This window comes from Hyposmocoma kahamanoa, unplaced genomic scaffold, assembly GCF_003589595.1.
Source record: "Hyposmocoma kahamanoa isolate Upper Pololo Valley unplaced genomic scaffold, ASM358959v1 86, whole genome shotgun sequence".
Lineage (NCBI taxonomy): Eukaryota > Metazoa > Arthropoda > Insecta > Lepidoptera > Cosmopterigidae > Hyposmocoma > Hyposmocoma kahamanoa.
In genome coordinates this window covers 11,334,394-11,355,040 of record NW_020654289.1, presented here as the reverse complement: position 1 = coordinate 11,355,040, position 20,647 = coordinate 11,334,394, and the positions used below count along the sequence as shown (strand labels likewise).

Below are 20,647 nucleotides of genomic sequence, written 5' to 3'. Positions count from 1 at the left end.
TATTATAATGTATTGTTTCTGTTATAATGTAAATAGATTTAGACTAAGATCATTCCAAACGTTTAGTTTAAATTATTTTTTCAAATATTTAATTATTTACTTGCCATAATTCCGTAGATTGTTGCGTTAACTCTTCCATGTACTGTCTTCCAAATGAGTCAAGAAGGCATATTGTTTGTTTTTTTTTGTTTATGTTTCATTGTATAATACAATTTTGTTATACTAAAAACGAGTTCTAATTTAAGCTATATTGTATAAGTGTAGTCTTTAGGTTTTTAAGTGTATACTTGTTGTAAAAATAAGTTAGTGATGGACACCCATTTGCTAGCACGCGTCGGCATACTGTCCATGTTAAACGTTTGTGTTTTATACATATAGAGTTTTGTCAGCATAGTTAATGGTGAAGTATAATGTCGACATCTTCTATAAAACACACATGGACAAAATGCCGAAGTACGCTAGCAAGTGGGGTTACATTGAATATTCTTCCTTTTAAACTCAGTATGCAATGTATTTGAAAGATAAAGGTTTTAATAATCTCAGTCTATAGTTTAAAAAATGTATAATTTCAGCATTATGTTGTTAGACCAGTTACAAAACAAAATTTTGTACCTAAATGATACTTATTATTTTCATTCTTATAACTTGGATACCCATTTCAGCACGCTTCAGCACGGTGTCTACATTGAACCTGTGTTTTACATCATTAATAGCGCGTCTCAGCATTAAGTGTACCGATTATACTTGAACATCAAGTATAATTACAAGTGGAGTTCAGTTCTAATAAATTTTCTGTCTGACGCCGGAAGGTGCTTCGTCTAACCATTTTGACGCGGCATACATCGGCGCTGGCGCCACCGGCCACAAAACGTGGGTGAAGAGCCTTTTGGCGTTGAAGAGAAAGTTTCTTATAAGAAATTCTGAATCTATTCAACCAAATGCTAAACGAAACAAAGGATTGTAAAATTTTTGATGTATGAAACACATCAAAAATTTTCAATCAATCGAAAATATAATAATATAAACGTAACAATTACAAGCAAAATGCACTTTTTAGACAGAAAAAGGATATCGAATACCATTACAGTATTCAAATTAATGTCCCCAATGAACAGAATAATCTTGTGCATCAATGCAAACCCCTAATAATATTTTTTTAAAGTTAAAATGTGTGTAATTTTTTATTGAATTGATATTAAATTATTTTTTATGTGAAATTACTCCACTAGTTTGTTATAATTATTAATACAAAGATCAAATTAGAAAAAAAAATTTCGATCCGGCCGATTCGAACCGACGTTTTCTATCAAACCGTGCCAGACGCTAACTTGAGTTGGTATTAATAATTAAAAATATATGACAAAAAGAAGTACCCATCCATACTCAATCCCATGTATATTAATGTTGTTTAACGTGTGTACATGCCAATTGCCAATGCCGGGACTCGATGTTAATTTAGAATAATATACTCTGTATCTATGTAAATAGAAAGCATGTTGTTTAAACTCGCGACGTGCTAGTCTTCCTTATTTGTTTTATGTATAGAAATAAGTTAAATTATTGACAGAATGTGAATAAATGTTTCGATATTCTAACGTGGCTTTCATTTTTTATATACATGTACGCAACGCAAACTAAACTTATTTTTACACTAGGTGAAGATTATTTGTATGTAGGTATATATTATATTTTGACGATCTAGATGGCCTAACGGTTTATACTACGAGTGGTGGATGCGGAGGTCCTGGGCTCTATTCAGGGTAGGAGCAATTTGGAAAATGAACTTTTCTAAATTGGTTCTGGTCTGGATGTTCTGGGAAGTGCCCCAGAGTGAATTCCGTTGCTCTAATGCTCATGGTACAGGGAGTTCCTTAGTTTGTGACCATGCAATTGGTGTGGTTGTCGGGCACATTATGTTAGTCACAGTTAAAATATATAATAAGTGACTAAAACATCACTGTTTTGACAAAGCGGCGACTTGAATTTTGCGTTCCCCTCGCGCGGTCGCCGAGCGGAGTCCGCGGCGACCGCCCCACGACGGTCGAAGAGAGGAGTCCGCGTTGCCGTCGCGCGTGAGTGTAACTGTTATGACAAAATACGCTCTATGTGTTTAGCTTTTACGTTTTATCTTAAATGAGCGTTCCGGCCACGCGAGCTAGCTTTTCTTGAATTTGGTCTACGTGGCGGCCCACGCGACATTTTTATTGAGAGGAATTTAAAATATAAATAAAGAAGTAATATGGTATGGTGGAATTTGCTGGTGTCCGCTACTCAACGTTGACGCGCCTGCATGTGCATGCATTTTGCATATGACTAAAGAAGTAAAATATCAAATAGCAAAAGCAAGCTGCAAACTGAGAGTTCACGAATACAGTAAAGTTGTGGTACCTGCACAAAGCAAAGGTTGTCTATAAAACCTGTCTACCTCACAGGAGAAAGGCATGACGATATGTTATCTACGGATTTGAAATCAAATTTAATTTCTATTCTCAATTTCCAATATCGATCGATGATGTAAATACGGCTTGCGAATTAACGGCACCTGTGCCGGCGCACTTTTTCTACTCGAATTAGTTACGTTATTAACTCGTAATCTGTGATTAGTAACGCTCGCTCCGAGAATAGACGCCTTGTGATTTACAAGGGCTTAGTCTATGTAACTGTAGTTTGTATGGACATAACAAGCTGTAAGTTTCATTTAGATTTATATAGCTAGAACAATTAAAACAATAGGCTCTATCCACATCAAGTAAAATATAAATAATTCAGTACAGTGTTAAAAAAACGACTCAAAAGTTCGTGGAATTCTAGATCTATTTGCCAAGTTTCATTGAAATCGGTTAGTAAAAAGTTCGCGAAACCAGATACATCACCTAATCTGCCACCCTTAGAGGTGGAATAATTTCTTCAAATTTAAATGGGATCAATGCTGAGGTAACCTCTTTCCAACAAAAATTTAGAATAAATAAATCGCAGGGAAATTTGTTGGCGGCATCGAGTATAGAACCAGAAATAGAGACGAAATAAGGAACATCCATCACTGGCAACTCATTAGGCAAATGGGCCTTATATCACTTTTAAATATCAACAATCAAAATATTCTGTATTTATTGTAATAAAGATAACATCTAGAGATGTTATCTTTATTACTATGGGGGGCTGTTTCATTCGGTGGTGTGGGAAAAACAGTAAAACATCTAATTACAAAACAAACGGAATCATATTTCATCGCTAATTAAATATTAAATACGAAATTTTAAAATTTTCGTCCATCAAGTTAAACAATTGACGACACCCGTCAATGGTTTCGAATTCGTGCTGGCAAATCGAAGCGCAGTAGTCACCGTAATGATTTGGTAGAATAGTTTTCAAACAAATTAAATGAAATTTCGTCTCTATTTCTGGTTATATACTCGATAGTTGGCGGTAACTGGCATTTTTATTCTTATTAAACTGCTCACTTTACGTTTTACATAAAGCTATACACCATCATTACTATCCATTGCAAAATGTACCGTATAATTATAGTATATACAAAAATAAATATACGTAGTAAAGATAAGCTCACGGAGAAGAACCTAAAGTTATAGAATCCAATATAACGAATTGCAGCTCCAAAGTTCCCGCCAATCGTATAAGTACATCATGTAGATAATCAATACCGTAATGTCAAGTAAAACCGATATAACAGAATTCTGCCGTAGTGAATTATCACTACGAGGCGAGGACAATTTACGATCGAAAAACAGTTAATTCACTTATTTCAATTTATAGTAATGCGTCCAAATGTTGAGATTAGTCGGCTGCGTGCACTATATCACTTGTAGGGTTACCAGATACTAATAATTCTTTGGGATGTAATAGTGAATTAAAAATAATAATCTTCTCCATAGCTTCGAAAGTATTAGGGTGTAAAGAAAGCCTCTACATAACCTTGCAAAAAGCTGTAATTTTAAATACATGCCGCATTGTACAGTAGGATCTTATTACACACCCATCACATTATTATTTATTTATTTATTTGAATTTAAGAAAAGGGGGTACAATATATTTAAATAAACATAGTCCTACAAAACTGTATATACAGTTTGACTGCAGGATCGAAATGAGTAGATAGATACACGCTATACTGCATTACTTGATTTCGGTCCGTAAGTGTGGTTCAAACCAGCTAACAAACTGAGAAAAATACAGGTAATAACAATAATAATAAAAAGGAGGATGGCATCCAAGGCCCACTTCTTAGTAAATTTAGACAATTTTAACTTACAACTATTTTAGTAGATACAGAGACAAATCACAAAAACGTAAAAACATTATATATATAAAGCTACAAGTTTAGACTCACTTAGAAAAATAGAACGCATACTTCCCGATATGGTGGAAAAAAGATATTTATACCGTTGTACGCTGATAGGCTCCAAGGCAAAGAATCAAATATGAGAAGACCTGAAAGTGGAAAATGTTAACGAGTGATCAACGGCCTGCAAAAACTATAATACATTGGGGGATTTTTGTGCATTTTTATGAGATACACCATGGTCAATTTCCGCGGGAAGTAAAAAATGTTCGAAATTCAAATAAACAAGATGGCCGCCATACAAATTTCAAAGCTTTCTATCACGGAAACTATTAGAGATAGGTAGGAGGTGTTCAAAGGAATGTCATAGAGGGTAACACTGCCTGGGTTAAAAAAGAGGCGTCGGCTAGCCCATCACCTTACCAGAACCAGGATGAAAAGACGAAGCTTCAACGCATTGAGCTTATTAGGATACTGTAAGGACTAACGCAGTCTAGAGAGTAGTGACGCCGTCTTTTTTCGCATCACAGCAAAAACGTCATCTACTCCCGCTTGAGCAAACAACAAACGATGATGCACTACAGTTTCGCGGTAGTTTCGACAGCATCCTGAAACCATTCTTATATTGAACTTGCAGGGCGCCGAGTGCCTTCTCTGTATAGTTAACCCACAGACTGACAAATTACAATATGCTTTCACCCGTGTAGAATGATTGACAATATGCCTTGAATAAAGATTTAGATTTTTGATTTAGATTTAGAAATTAAATCTGCAAATGTACCACTATGAGACGAAGATATGGGAATATGTAAGTTCGGAATTTTAAATACCTTTGAAGATTTTTAAGAATGCATGCATACTAATCGACTGTTCCTACTTGTGTGGGCAAATAATATGGACCTCCACCCTTTATCCCGACTTACTATAAGGATGACATATATATAACGAACTTTACCTTCACTAAGCCAAAATGGTACGCCAAGCACGTTTTAGTAGCAGTAGAGTTCTTGTGAAAGAGTTCGTGCAGGGAAGTCTGAACTGAAGACTGAACTGCCACTTTACCTATTTTTGCCGCCAAGCAGTAATGTGAGCATTACTGTGTTTCGGTTTTGAAGAGTAAGTGATCAGATCTCAGATCATGTTCTCGCAGCACTTAGTATCATAAAGAAAAAGCTATTCGTATTTATGTAACGAACATTGCGATGTTTAAGCCAGAACTTACGAAGTAAACTAGAAGTTTAATTTAATTTCTTGCTTGAGAACTTAGGTTCAAAGTTCGAAGTGCAAATAGAAAAACTTGCTTACCTCGCAAAGTCAAAGTTCCACTAATAAATAACTAAGACTGGGATGTTTTAGTTTCATCGATTCGCAACAAACTTTTCAAACGCCTGTTTATTCCTAATACACTTTACTTACTTAGCCTTCTCTAAGGACGTTCTCAAAGTGGTTGAGATATTTTTGCCAGGGTCGACCTTTCCCCATTTTTCATCCACGTTTTTCTAATCCTTTTATTTGACGTTTTAAATCAGTTAGACGACTGTTTATGTCATTTAAATTAGGGATATATTCCCTCACTACATTTAGGCTTTCAAGTTTGATTTCAATCGTCGCATGTCTTTGATGATGCGGAATTTTAATGAACTTTTTTTATACTGACAAAATGAACGTTGGTGTCAAAAGGCTATTCAATATCATCTCTGAATCAAAGGCACGTGTCAGCGTTTTATTTCATTGATATCATTAATTTTATGAGTCTCACAAGTTAATAAAAGAAATCAATAAAAATTTACTGTACACAGAGGCGCTACAATATCATCATCATCAACTCATTTAAACGTCCCACTGCTGGGCACGGGTCTCCTCTCAGGCACGGGTTTAGGGCGTAGTCATATGAGCAACTCAATACTCACACAATACTATATTGCATACTATACATATTATGTTATATACAAGGGACATTAAGACCATTATGGACCCAGTAAGGGCACACCAAATGATAAAAACCCGAATAAATTAAGCTAATTCTAACCCTTTTCTATTTACTAAAGACTTACGATTTTTACAGGTACATAGTGTTCATTGCGTATTTGTTGAGAAAAATATGTATGTAATAACATGATAATTATTTATATTAATTATTCTTTTATATAATATTTAAGTAACTAATACACTTTTATATAATATTACAATTCATTGAACATATCTTCATTATCTACTAAATATTTATATTATTAATTGGTCTTATTCCTATCATCTAAGTAGTGTATAGTAACTTTTAGCCACAAATTTTTTTTAACGCCTCTATAAATTTCATTTCGCTTGTTTCTGTTTTATTAATTTTTAATTTGTTATTAATTTCGCGAGTCTCGTAGAATTAATCTGTCTTTGTGTCGGAAGGAATATTTAGTCGGAATGTAAACAACATATACACGTAAATTGTTATTATGAATAATAACAACAGATACATAACTTCAAAAAGCTTTGGGATTGTGCATCTAAATCCTTATAACATGGTAATCCTAACACTGGGGTGTGCGGTAGTGGGGCATTAGTGATAATTTCTCTGCGATTAATCTAGATTTCCTAGCCTAGAACGTGTGATATGTGGCTTATGGTGAGAGGTAATAACGCTTCTGTATTGAATGGTGTTTTTCATATAATGTATCATGTTTCTATTAAATCGAGTGATCGTGGACTTACTTACAGATGTAATGACTTGATAGATAGACAGTATTTAACATGAAGTGTACATTAGATGCAATTTATAAGTTTAATCACTATCTTTGTTGACACGTCATCAGCACTAGGGTGATATCTTTTCAATGTTTTTCAAGACGTTTAGTCTGAAATGTTTTGTTCCTTGTTTATATGTCCAACATTCTATAGTTCATTCAGGATAACGTTTTAGACAAAATCCATCACGGTACCTTGGGAGTAGTTGCTGAAGTCTCACTGCGCCCGTCACCCTGAGGCATAAGTTTACAAATCCCATGTGCCTGTAGTTTAAAAACCGGAACGTAGTAATGCTCACATTACTGCTTGGCGGCAAAAAAAAGGTAAGGTGGCAGTACTTCTCTGGACGAACTCTTTCACAAGGAGCTCTAATGCTGGTAAAATAAAGTAATTATAATTGGCACCATAGATGGAAGGAGTAAAGCTGACAATACTACAACAATACTACGTACAATGAAACCTCTTTTTGTATTATTTTTTCACTTAATTGACGACCTCGGTTGCCTAACGGTTTGCATTGTGGACGAGGAGGTTCCGGGTTCAATTCAGGATAAGACCAATTGGGACATGAACTTTTCTAAATTGGTTCTGGTCTGGGTGTTCTTGGTACTCGTAGTGTAGGGAATGCCGTAGTATGAGATCAGATATGAGTGAGTTGTCTGGCAGATAAATATTATGATTCCCTAACCTCCATTGCAATAAATAAATTTCTTATTTCAATGTCGTTCATAGTAATTTCACATTTATTGTGTGGTTGATTGTGGTCTAATTTAAAGTCTTGTTTTATTATTAATTTTATTTAAAAAACTTTCTCACTTTGTTTACTCGTTACGTTAGAATAACTGAAGTAGTGAAACCCCACGTTTGAGTTTAATGACACGTTTATTTATAAAATATGTAAATAATAATATTATTGTACAAGTTTTATTGCGCATTTTTTTAACACGATCCCTTTTATATTGGTCTGTGTTAGGTTGGGTAAGTCATGTTTGAATAGATTATTTTTATTACGTATATTTATAATTTATATTATAAGAAATAGATTACGCTAGTACATGAAATGTCTAGTTTGTAATGAATTTGGAAAAAATATTATAGTTGATTCAATTATAATTAAATTCTTTATTACAGTAAAATACAAATTAAAGAAACTATTATCTTTTTCTACACTTCTTTATACATGTAGGTATGAAAGAAACAATAATTAACTATTTTTTATACATGAAAATAGCATCCAAATTTAAAACTATTATGTACTTTAGTATCTAATATAATTTAAAGTAATGTTGTAGAAAAAAGCTTCATTTATGGAAACGTCATTTACATAGGAGTAATTTCTTTAGTACAGTAATTGACAACCACTGGCCATAATACAAAAGAAACCATAGCACAAAGAGACGTTATAATATCAATGCATGGTGTGCCGTGAACATAGGTGCAACGTCGCCTAGTCGTGTCTTTTTTCACACATCGGAGAGTGTGCGTAAGAGCTTCATGACCTCATTCTACCATCTCCCTTTCACCAGCGGAATACTAGGCATACAGTAGAGAACCATTTCTACCATGTATGATATCAAGCGACGATGGGACGAACAATTCGTGCGCCTGTTGGTTAGAGGCACGCTTATCCATGACAGTTGCAGTGCCAAAGTTCTGAAAGACATTGCCACTGTACCCATCATTGTGAGCCATAAGTTCGCAAATAATTTCACTAGCACGCTTACGCTTCAAAACAGAAACGCAGTAATGCTCACATTATGGCTTAGCGTCACAAATAGTTAAGGTTGATTTTTCAAATTTCTTAACCCTTTGACCGCCGTGGACGTTTTAAAGCGTCCAACATTATCTTGGCTGATACGCCAATGACGCCTGAAAGCGTTTATGAAATCCATTAATTTTCAATCGATATTAATTAATAAATATTAAGATACTCCTTGTGTTATTTGTATATTCTAGCTAAGTATGGATTGAAAGTTACATTTTATATGCAGTTACGTTCTTTTTTGACTTAGGATAATTGATTTAATATAAGGTGGAAATTCATAACTTGTCACATCACTATTCGGCTTGGTGGCTAGGGAACGAAACAGGTTTTGTCAAGTTAATGCGTGTCTCCTGAAATTGAACTCGCTGCCTGCATCTGTATTCCTGTGTGCATACATCCACGACATCATCAAGGATAAAAGGCATTTGCTGGGCAAGCCCAATCCTTCGTGGAATTCATTTTAGCTGAACAAATTCACTGTGGTCAAGAGTGAAGTAAAATTTTATATAAATAAAGAACAAATTTTGTTCTCGTCCTAATTTCGGATCGATAGTACATTTTAGCTAATATTTTCCCAAAAAGGCGTGATGTCGACATTACAGAGGTATTTCTCTTCGATCTTAAGCGAACAGAATCTAGGTTCCATTGGCTGTAACAATCGGTACAGTTACGACACCACGACTTTACCTGATTTGGTACATAATCGCATCAACTTTATTTCAATAATTCGTGATTTTTGAATTCATTTGACACAGTTTCTCAGTAGCTACTGTGAGATATTTATTTATGTTTGATAGGTATTTTGTACAATAAAGAGGTTTGTTACAAAACACATAATTGGGCGTAATGTTTTGTAAGAAGGATAATATTATTTGAAATAAATCGGTGTTTCGGATTTTTTATAGTGCCTACTGATGATCACGGCTAACTAACATGATATTAGTCATTTGTGGCATGGCCGGGCGAACAAGTTTAATTGCATTAGAGCTCCTTGTAAAAGAGTTCGTCCAGGGGAATACTAGTAGTAGTAGGTAAGGTGGCCTTACTTATTTCTGCCGCCAAGCAGTAATGTCAGCAATCAGTTCCGCTTTTGAAGGGTAAGGGTGCTGGTGAAATTACAGGTACATGGGACTTATTAACTTATGTCCCTAGGTGACTGGCGCAGTGGAAATGCCCCTCAGATCTTTGCCATTTAAAGCTCTGAATAGCACTGCACCTGTTATGGACAGGCGTGTCGCTTACCATCAGGCGCACGACTTGTTCGTCCCGTCACTTGATGTTATAAAAAAATGTAGTGCACCTATGTTGAGTGTGTGCGTTATTTATTATTATTATTTATTACCTAGTGGTAAGCGACACGCCTATCCATAACAGTGCCATTCAGAGCTATAAATCGCAAAGATCTTATGGGTACTGCGCTCGTCACCCTGATATATAAGTTGACAAGTCCCATGTATCTGTAATTTCACCAGCACGCTTACCCTTCCAAACTAGGACGCAGGAATGTTCATATTACAGCTTGACAGCAGAAATAGGTAAGGTGACAGTACTTCCCTGAACGATTGCTTTCACAAGGAGCGCTACTGTTACTAAAAATAACCCTATAATTGTATTAACCAATATAATATAATTATACAACTCACTCTATATGTTTTGTTAAAGTTGTTTACATTCATGAGTACTCACAACATTTTAGTCCCGCGGTCATTAAAAAAACCAACTTGCATTTGTACATGTATATGCTGAGATAGCCTAGCTGGGAGAATGCTTATTTTCTATTAAAGGTACTGGGTTCGGTACCCATCGGAAACCCGGCACTTTCGAATCATTCGCAGTTGCTTTAACGATGAAGGACAAAATTGTGGTTTAACCAAAGGCGAGAAAGCACGCCAAACTATTCGAAGACGTGTGAAGACTTCAACTCGTATTGGGTCACGTGGTGGACAATGAGGCGAGTACTTTTTATCATCCTCTTTTCAAGTTCCTGGATACTTATTTTTAAAATTTTTGAATAATGCTCCAATTCCCTTTTCCTTCACTATTCTTATATTTGTTCGTCCTCGTGACTGTCATCAAATTTCTTGAGACGAGAAAACGTGCCCATAAATCGCAAATCAGCTTAATTTCATTGTCGCACTTAACTGAATATCGATTACTGTTAAAATTATATAGTTATGTAGGCCCTTTTGAGCCCCCCTTTTCCTCTTTTATCATCTCTTTTCGCGTTCTCATTTCTCCAAGGCTAAGGTACATTTTAACAAGGTTTGCTCACAAACCTCCTTTATAATTATATTGGGTCACAGGTCACCGTGTCGAAATATTCTGAAGTGCGGACTATTAACATGCAATATTGCGCCTATAAAAGTATCTACCACAACTGCGACTATTCCGTGACCCAAAAACACAAGACGAATACGAACGTTGCAATGGTTGCGAATCCCAAGATCTGTGGTTTGTGGCAAGAAATTACCACTCATTACAACAAGTCAGCAGCAGATTTTGCTAATTAGCTATTTTCTATATTGAAAGTGGATTTTCACAGTTGAGTTCTATAAATCGTAGTCAAAATTTGGGATTATGGGACAGGGTTACAAGTGTAGCGGAAGAAAACCAGGAAGGCTAGAATTGCTATGTCGGTACTAAATTTTACATTAGTGACTCAAACCACTAAAAAGTGATAATGGGGATATTATTATTTTTTTTTAGATTAATTGCGTATTTGAACTCCATCTCACCTGATAGAAAGTGACGATGAGGTCGGAGACCGTCCCCTTGAAGTAATTTGCGGAATCTTAGTAAAATTCTGTGGTCTTTTTTATAGCACCGACGAGAGTGTTATCCGGAAAATAATTTTAAAACTAAAATTCTTTCTTAAAGATATAGCATAGGTAATAAAATTTTATGTTAACAAGAGGTCGTAATAGAGAACGTATAAATAGAGATTTACTTACTACTATTTTAAATAACAGTAAAAAGCGACATAAACGTAGAAAAGTTTAAGTTCGACACGGTGTTATTATGTTGTTAAAGTGAATTGTTTTCTGAACTAGAAGGTTTGAGATTTGATTCTATCGGTGTGTTTGAAATCCGAATTTAACCATTTTCGTAGTTGAATATGAAAATTTTATGGTCGTAGAATACTGTAGTAGGAACATGATAACCACAATATTGTGTTGTAAACAAAGCTCTTATATATTTAAATGCTATTGGAACTTTATACATTTATATTTTTTATATATATAGTCTATAATATATTTAAACACTTTCAACGTCAATTTATACAGCCACGTTAGCTATAGAATGTCCTTTAAACTTACAGGTTCCACAACATTTAATGTAGGCAGTAAGATTGTTAGCTGGTCCTATCAATCAGTCAGTTCATGAATCTATTAGCTTATCTTGAGATCCTTAACTTCTGACTCCCACAGATTCTACCTGTACATTAGTATGCTAAAGTATGTAGTTCCTATATAGGATGATATTTTTACTTTTTCCTCAATATTTTTGTAGATGAATTTATGTAAATCTAAGTCATTGTATAAATTTCACTGCTGTCAAAATTGTTTGTGTACCTTTCGTTTCTTGCTAAAATAAACCGCGTTAATTTGTCAAATATTTTGTTTTTAGTTTAAAATCAAAAAATAATAAGTAACCAGCCCTCTACACTTCGCAATACTTACTCGACTATATTGTATGGACTAAAAAACGTTAATTGGGAAAGCTCTACAATTAAAGTCAATAATTTTCTAAATTGTATTTCCTGACAAACGTCCTTTCGTGACAAACGGGACGCTATTATGCAACACGGAGCTATTGAACTGGTCATAGAGGAAAAAATACAAGACACAAGTACGCCTCATGGAAGCAGATTTCCTCGGCTCAACATTTATGCCTCTGGCATCATCATGGTACTCAACTGCTTTTTGTACACCTGCGTTAAAAGGGCCGATAGCCGTTTTGCCAAACGCTATTAAGAGACAGCACTATAAGCTAAAGACGTTAGACTTGTTGAAGTCATGTTAGAATCTGCAGCCTACAAATTAGACCAATGAGTACAATGCCAGATGATTTCAATTATCGTACGATTATATCATAAAATTATATTAAATGTTTTAAATTGTACTCCTTGTTTAGTTTTAAATAGGTTGTACTTGAAATTTGCAGACAAATTCTAATTAACCTTTATGGAGAGACCGTGAAAGGGACTTAAAGATTTGAAATATAAGAATATGAGGGGAATACTAATTACAATATAACTTTATCAGCCCGTAAAATAATTTACATTTAAAGGTTTTATAAATCACGAAGAAAAATAGCGCTTTCAATTTTAATTGCCATTATAGAAGTAGATTTCCAATTACATCAATCATGGTTTGGTGTACACGAAAGGAGCCTCCGCACACGACGTATCTACCATTCCTTTCCTGTACGACAGCGGCACCCTGGGCAACAATAGGCGAGTACCTTACGCCGATGGCAAATCCTTTCACCGTGATGGCAAGCATTATAGTGTATGCCATCAATATGATAAGAAGAATCATGGTTTAAGGTATTGTTGGTTGTTTTCATGTCAGGAAAAGGTCCAAATGTAATTCCACCTGTATATGTAAGAGATCAAGTTGTCAGGGTGGTGGAAAATTTCAAATACCTTGGCCACATCGTATCATATAACCGAAAAGATGACAAGGATTTGGAGAGAAAACGTCAAGCTCTCTCTATAGTCGGTAACATGATCACCAGAAGGTTTAGAAAATGTGCAGCAGACGATGGAATACTCCTGTTCGAGACCTATAGTCAAAGTTTCTATACTTGTCAACTTTGGATAAACTACATAAAGGCGTCTCAACATACCTTACGCGTTTAGTACAAAATCACATTCAGACATTTGATGGGCCTGCAGCGGCACTGTAGCGCTTCTGGCATGTTCATGCAAGCTCATCGTTCTGTGCCATCGTGAGATGTCGTATAGTTTCTTTTATGGATAGGCTTGGATTTGGTTAATTTGCTCGCCTGACTACCACGTCGATGCACAACCGTTGGCTCGTAATCGCCAAGCCAATATGGTTGAGTTTGACTTTAATTAATCTTATTTTTATTTTATATTATATTATTATTTTTTTTTAGTTATGTTTTAAAAATATGAATTGCATCGAATTGAATTGTATTTTCTTAACATGGTCCACGGACAGAAATAAACAATTGTTATTATGTAATATAATCAAACAATACTAGAGTTAATGAGTCAAAATGTAACATCAAATACAAATATCTCATTGAAAGCAGACATTTTCAATTTCTGTTCGATTGACATTTTTTTCTATTTTAAAATCGCATAATGCTGTGCGGTGACTTTAACCATCTACGCATAAACTCGTCCAAAGGGATTGCAGTAGGGTTAGATTAAGAACCACTGTTAGTGATTTTGTAAGGTGAAATAACTTTAGTGTTACGAATTTTGTTGTTTTTGTTGCCAAATAGCGAATAAAGCAGTTTTGAATACTCATTTTGTAGGGCGTCTAAAACGACACTCTAGAAAGCACTTTCGCCTAATTGCTCACTTTGAGGAGACAATCGACTGTCTTGAGAAATGTCACCGTGCAATGTCAATTTATGAGAATGGCTGGCTTGTATATAATGTACGGATACTCTTAGAGGAGTACAGGTCGCAGCAAATGAGAGACAGTACAATTACCTCAGAGCAAAGGTAAGGGAGTTTAGTTACTTGAATTACTACTCTATTCACTATCAGACTAAAGACTATTGTTTATATATATTATACAATATATGCGTATATTGTTTGTTGTGTGATGGGAAGTGTAAAGTGTAAAGTAACTCGATTTTGGGTAATTTTCAGGTTAGTTTTCTCTACCTAATTTCGGTTTTATTATTTAACTATTCTAGAATATTATCATGAAGTATTAAGTATGACATTAGAGTGTGGTATCCTAAATTAATATTTCACGATAAAGGCCCATTTAGATGGAGAGAGTTTATCGCACGCTTCGTGACGAAAAATCGTACGCGATTATCGTAAGCAATAATCGCCATAAGATTATCGTATCATAATGTTTACATTCAGGTAAGAACTAAAATCTCGCCTACGATTATGTCATACGAGATTCGCAAGCAACTTAATCGCCTCCTCGACTGTTTACACAGAGAAATATGTAGTAAGGAGATTCTTGCTTACGAGTTTTCGACTTGTCTAAACACGATTTCGTATGACATTTTTTCAATTTCATACGATTATCGTACAAATCGGTTCGAACCGTTTTCGAATTGCCATTCGAGTTCAGTGATCACTGCGGTATTGATTATGGACATATCGAAATGACGCAAAAATCATTCAAATTTGGAACTGCTGATAATATCAACTTGTTATATTGATATTGCATTGTAGAGAAATATACATTTTTTAAAATATTTTTCTTCAAATTTTATAACTTTCCTAAAATTTCTTGATCCAAAATTTTTTTTCGTTCTCGTTTCATTAATTCTTGTCTTAGAAAAGCAATGATAATCAAAACACCCTCGCGCACTGCACTCGTGGTAGAAATGGCTGGCACAGAAACTCGAAATACGATTTTTGCTTTCGAGTTCTGTTTACACGGAGACGTTCAATATTTAAAGGCGAGGCGATTATCGCTCACGTGGACGGTCGATAATCGTGAATGTTTAGACGAGGAAAGTTTTTTATATTCTTTCGATAATCGTATCTTCGCGACGATAAACTCTCTCCATCTAAATGGGCCTTAATAGACTTCAATACTTAAATAATAAAAATTGCCACCGAAATTAGGTAGAGAAAACTAATCTGAAAATTACCCTTTTGCTATAAGCGGAGATCTTTTTGGTTGGTAAAGTTCGATTTTTCTTTGTATTCGAACTTTATATTAATAATTATAAGAAAGTATTGGAGTAATTTTATAAAAAGTATAAAATGAATATCATCATGACAGTTAATAAAAATTAATTTGATCTCATTGTGGCTGTAGCAATTTGCTAGAATACCCGTGACGTATAAAATAATAAAACACGATTCCAGAAAGGAGTTTTTATTTCAACAAGGTTTTTGCGTTTCTTGCATATATGGGAAATCGTTAATAAAAAAACATCTAGGCAAATATAATTAGCTTTGTAACTAACCGTGAAACTGCGTATTGCCTATATGCTAAGAAAATCGAAAAAACCCTTTGATAATGACGACTTGATTCTAAGGGGCAATGCTCGGTCCTCTATAGGCTTAACGTTTCTTTGTATCGTCGAAGAAAACTCGTAATTATGGCTAACTCGTTGTTTCTTAATGACTTTACTATGAAATGAGTAGTAAAAGTGTTTTGCAGTGTTCGCACCATTACGCCCCGTAGGTCATTATGTGCTGTTGTTTGTTTCGCATTGATTATGAGAATGGACACACAAGCTTGTAGTGTTCAGGTACTAAGTTTAATACAATAGTACCGTCTTTCGATTAAAATGAACGCTTTTAGGTACTTCTATAAAAGATCTTAATACAGTACATTCTATTTGTGTCAAGCACATCAGGCTTGACACTTTGGACATTGGATTATTCTTATCGCAAGCGTCAAAATTGAATTTAAATTTTAAGTGTCATATTTTGATGTGCTCTTGACCCCGTACAAGCTAAAAAGTCAATATATTTTCATGTTCGTTACTACTTCATCCTATGTATCGAAATTCGATTTTAGCTATACATGAGTATTTAGAGGCTTTTACGGTCTACTCAGGACCAGTCGGACGGATGGAAATCCATTTTGGACTTTTCTTTTAGCGCGAAATTGTGAAGACGTTTGTGGACGCGGCCGGTCATTGATTGACGTCAAGGACCGGATGACCTGTGATCCTGTGAAGCGACAAAGGGGGGACTGAACGCAAATTATATGCATGGTTGACTCTCGTACGCGTATTTAAAACACTTCCATTAGATGATATTCTTTGGCTACACCTCTTTTCAAGCTCTTAAACATCTATCCTATGGTTGCCTGGAAGAAATTGCTACTTAGCTATAAGACCACCTGTCATCCATGAGCTTACTCTGTAATACTGACATTCTGTGTTGTCGTTGCCATTTTTTAATGTGCAATAAAGAATATTTCATTCCCAAAGTCTACATACCCACTTTTTTTTAATTTCTACAATTAAGATAAGAAATAGTATTATTAGGAGATATTAATAGCAGTAGAGCTTCTTGTGAAAGAGTTCGCCGAGTGAAGTACTGCCACCTTACCTACTTCTGCCACCAAGCAGTAATGTGACCATTATTGCCTTACGGTAATCAAGGGTAAGTGTGCTGGCAACATTACAGGCACATGGGCCTTGTCAACTTATGTTTCAGGGTGACAGGCGTAGTGGCTGTGCCCCTTAGATGTTTGCGATTTAAAGCTACAAGTGATACTGTAAATATTACAGACAGGCGTGTACCTAACCACCAGGCACACGACTTGTTCAACCCGTCACTTGATATTATTAAAAAAAATACTATAAAGAATCAGCTACATTTATGGCTGACTAAGCAAATATTATTTTACATAGATTCAACACAAATCGAACCATAGAATATGATGCTAATTTCAATCATATATTTATGATTTAACGTCAATAGACTGCGAGTAAAGAGTAATCTGATGTGTTCGAATAATTTGCAACGATATGAACGCGTGTATACTTTCCTATCTGATTTCTCAGCGTCCGTGCTCTTCAATTTATGCTCTTGACTGTACCTGCTCCCGGTTTCCATTGTCCATAATGTTATCGAACGGAAAAGTACAGTTGGCTACTTAAGTTAATCAAATGGCGAGAAACGGATGCTTTCAATTGTTTCAAGAGTATTTGCACGGGGAGTGGTTGAATGAGAAGAAAAAACGCTTTACGGTTAACTTTTGCAAATTATAATAATTTTATTATCTATTCATTACTGATGGACGTGTGAAGTGATGAATGACATTCAGACGTGTGTTATGGTATTGAGTAGCTATATTCACACACTTAACTTGGGAGATACTAGCGGTATTATAATTGTGATATTACGCAAACTTAAAGGCAGACTGTCCCAAGTACAAAAGTAACATATTAGAATTAACAACTTCATTGGTGAACTTTTGTTCGCTGCGATTGTATGAAACTAAAAAAATCATAATTCACTTATTTGTGAAAAAAGAGGTTGTGTAAAAGTTCACATGTTACATTTAAATATAGCATTTTTATATAAAAAAAACTGCCTTCAAAAGATTGTGAAATTACATCTATTATAGAGTATTTGCTAAACTCTAAATTGGTTAACGGAAAGTGGGTGAAATGGAAAAAACCAGACTCATTCTCTAATTTGCCAACTTTAGAGGTAGAATATCTTCTTCAAATTTGAAAAAGATATCGGATGGGACTACAATGAGGTGACTCTTCTCCAACAAAAAAAAGAATCATCAAAATCGGTTCACAAGTATCGGAATGATCGCGTTACCATAAACGCAAGAAAAAACCGAGTAGAGAACTTCCTCCTTTTTTGAAGTCGGTGTAAAATATGTATAGTTACACTCTGTCCGGCAAAACATTAGGCATACAAACATATTGAGGATATATTATTTTCTTACAGGATCCATTTATTCACATGTACTTCAACAAACTAAACTAGGTGTGTTTTTTTCAATGATATCACATGGGCGTGCATTAATGGATTTAATAAGCCAGTTATTACTTTAAACGCGGTGATAGTTTCTAGGTTCTATTTTAATTATAATAATTGTGAAATGTAACTAGATACCAAAATAATAATAATTCGAACAACGTCAAAATAAATATACAAATGTCAAAAATTAGACAATCAATAATGTCATGACGACTTCGGTGGCCCAAGGGGTTATACTGTGGGCGGAGGATGAGAAGGTTTCTAATTCGATTAGATTAGATCCGGTAGGACCAACTTGAAAAATGAACTTTTCTAAACTGTTCTAGGCGTTCTGGGAAGACATAATATAGGGATTTCCCTAGATTGAGGCAATCGATATCGTTGTTATAAAAAAAAAAATACTTTATTTAAAAACCTTAAAAAAAACGTGTATTAGAGATAATCTCAGTACAGAGTATATTGTTACATCCTAGTTCGCCACTGTACGGGACTTGACACAGGAGATAACAAAAATCGGTTCTCACTACTCAGAGTATATTGAGAGAGAAAAACGCCTTGAATTGGAGAATAGCAAAATCAACCATTAACATAACGCTAATTATAAAAATGAATCTTCATGAGTGAACAGCCATCCTTAGAGGCGGATGATTTTTTTCAAAATTAAATGGGTCCACTTTGGAGGTACCCTCTTTCCAACAAAAAAGAATCATGAAAATCGGTTCACAAATAATCGGAGTTATCGCATAACATACATACAAAAAAAAACATGCAGTCGAATTGAGAACCTACTCCTTTTTTTGAAGTCGGTTAAAAATAGGCAGATTCTGCTGCATCCTCAACGATTGATTGTGCAGTGTGAGTATTGTATTAGAAGCAGTACTTAAATATGTCTTTATTTTTCATTATCTGTAATACCGCGATACTTAAAACTAAAGCCAACAATAAAGCTAGCGGAAATTTCGTGATTAAAAATACGCTTACGCATTTTCGCTCGGTAATCCGCTTCCTGGTTTTCCAATTTAGGAAACGAATTTTTTCAATCTGTTCAAGTTTGGATGTTCTGGGAATTGCACCCGAAACACGTGCAGCACGTCAAGCAGTTAAATTCAACTCTATGTCACTTACATATTCTCATATTATATATTCATGTATTACATATAATCTATGTCTCGTCCAGAGAAGTACTGCCACCTTACCTATTTTTACCGCCAAGCGGTAATGTGAGCATTACTGCGTTCCAGTTTTGAAGGGTAAGGATGCTGGTGAAATTACAGGCACATGGAACTTGTTAGTTCATGTCTCAGTGTGACGGGCACAGTGGCCGTGCCCTTCAAATTTTTGCGATTTAAAGCTCTGAGTGGTATTGCAACTGCTATGAACAGGCTTACCACTAGGCGTTCGACGCAATTCTCGGAAAGATCAATTTTTGTTAAACTTATTTTTTTTCAAATTAATTGGTTCGAGTGGAAGCAAAAGTGAAACGTAGTTTTCGCTCCTATTGAAAAGTCACAATAGTTTTTCTGGCTACCTCAAGCTGTTTCCGGGATATAATAAGTTTGGTGTCTTTACTGCACAACAAACATGCACTGCACACACGTCGGTACATTTAGCGTACAACGTTCATATTTAAACAAACAATAATTAGATATAAAGCAGCAATTAAATAAAATCTTTTAACATCGACTTGGTACAATCTTAGTAGCAGTAGAATTCCCTGTGAAAGAGTTCGTCCAGGGAAGTACGGCCACGTTACCTATTTCTACCGCCAAGCAGTAGTGTTAGCATTACTGTGTTCCGGTTTTGAAGGGTAAGTAAGGGTGCTGGTGAAATTACAGGCACATGGGACTTGTTAATATATGTCGGTGACGGTCACAGTGGCCATGCCCTGCCAAATCTTTGCAACTTAACGCTCTAAGTGGTATTGCAACTGTTATGGACAGGCATGTCGCTTACCACTAGGCGCACGACTTGTTCGTCCCGTCCAAGAAGCTTATATACTACACTGGAGTATGCACCAAGAATTGAATGTTGAAGACAAAGTCATTCATCTTTGCTGATGTGTTTGATCCTTTTCACTCGACGTGTCTATTGCAATGCATGCAAAACAAACACCCAAAAACGAATAGTAATAATTTAGTACAGTTATTGAGAGATTTTTCTTAAATCAAAGTCAAAGTCAAAGATTATTTATTCCATAGGTAAAATAAAT

At 35.2% G+C, this 20,647-nt stretch overlaps 1 protein-coding gene across 1 annotated transcript in view; it reads right to left on the bottom strand.

The window, feature by feature from the left end:
- LOC113234827 (elongation factor-like GTPase 1) overlaps nucleotides 1-20,647 on the bottom strand; it is a 217,433-nt gene that overhangs the window by 73,259 nt on the left and 123,527 nt on the right. The window lies entirely within an intron of this gene.